The sequence below is a fragment of the Convolutriloba macropyga genome, unplaced genomic scaffold (assembly GCF_964194025.1).
Source record: "Convolutriloba macropyga unplaced genomic scaffold, txConMacr16.3 SCAFFOLD_2420, whole genome shotgun sequence".
Lineage (NCBI taxonomy): Eukaryota > Metazoa > Xenacoelomorpha > Acoela > Convolutidae > Convolutriloba > Convolutriloba macropyga.
The window spans coordinates 20,001-21,457 of NW_027452625.1; positions in this window are offsets into that span (position 1 = coordinate 20,001).

Consider the following 1,457-nt stretch of genomic DNA (forward strand, 5'->3'; position numbering starts at 1 on the left):
AAGCGCTCCCAAATGGCCTAACAGTGGCAGCCAATCAGAGTGCGAGAAAAGCGCTCCCAAATGGCCTAACAGTGGCAGCCAATCAGAGTGCGAGAAAAGCGCTCCCAAATGGCCTAACAGTGGCAGCCAATCAGAGTGCGAGAAAAGCGCTCCCAAATGGCCTAACAGTGGCAGCCAATCAGAGTGCGAGAAAAGCGCTCCCAAATGGCCTAACAGTGGCAGCCAATCAGAGTGCGAGAAAAGCGCTCCCAAATGGCCTAACAGTGGCAGCCAATCAGAGTGCGAGAAAAGCGCTCCCAAATGGCCTAACAGTGGCAGCCAATCAGAGTGCGAGAAAAGCGCTCCCAAATGGCCTAACAGTGGCAGCCAATCAGAGTGCGAGAAAAGCGCTCCCAAATGGCCTAACAGTGGCAGCCAATCAGAGTGCGAGAAAAGCGCTCCCAAATGGCCTAACAGTGGCAGCCAATCAGAGTGCGAGAAAAGCGCTCCCAAATGGCCTAACAGTGGCAGCCAATCAGAGTGCGAGAAAAGCGCTCCCAAATGGCCTAACAGTGGCAGCCAATCAGAGTGCGAGAAAAGCGCTCCCAAATGGCCTAACAGTGGCAGCCAATCAGAGTGCGAGAAAAGCGCTACCAAATGGCCTAACAGTGGCAGCCAATCAGAGTGCGAGAAAAGCGCTCCCAAATGGCCTAACAGTGGCAGCCAATCAGAGTGCGAGAAAAGCGCTCCCAAATGGCCTAACAGTGGCAGCCAATCAGAGTGCGAGAAAAGCGCTCCCAAATGGCCTAACAGTGGCAGCCAATCAGAGTGCGAGAAAAGCGCTCCCAAATGGCCTAACAGTGGCAGCCAATCAGAGTGCGAGAAAAGCGCTCCCAAATGGCCTAACAGTGGCAGCCAATCAGAGTGCGAGAAAAGCGCTCCCAAATGGCCTAACAGTGGCAGCCAATCAGAGTGCGAGAAAAGCGCTCCCAAATGGCCTAACAGTGGCAGCCAGCTAGAGCTAGCTTAAGTTAGCTTGGGTTAGCTTGAGTTAGCTTTAATTAGCTTTAATTAGCTTAAGCTAGCTTAAGTTAGCTTGGGTTAGCTTGAGTTAGCTTGAGCTAGCTTGAGTTAGCTTGAATTAGCTTGAGTTAGCTTGAATTAGCTTGAGTTAGCTTGAGTTAGCTTGAATTAGCTTGAGTTAGCTTGAGTTAGCTCGGGTTAGCTTGAGTTTGACTTCATTAACCCAAGTTAGCTTGGGTTAACTTCATTAAGTTAGCTTGAACTAGCTTGAGTTAGCTTGAGTTAGCTTGAGTTAGCTTGAGTTAGCTTGAGTTAGCTTGTCTTAGCTTTAGCTAGCTTGAGTTAGCTTGAACTAGCTTTAGCTACCTTGAGTTAGCTTGAGTTAGCTCGGGTTAGCTTGAGTTAGCTTGAGTTAGCTTGAGTTAGCTTTAGCTAGCTTGAGTTAGCTTGAGTTA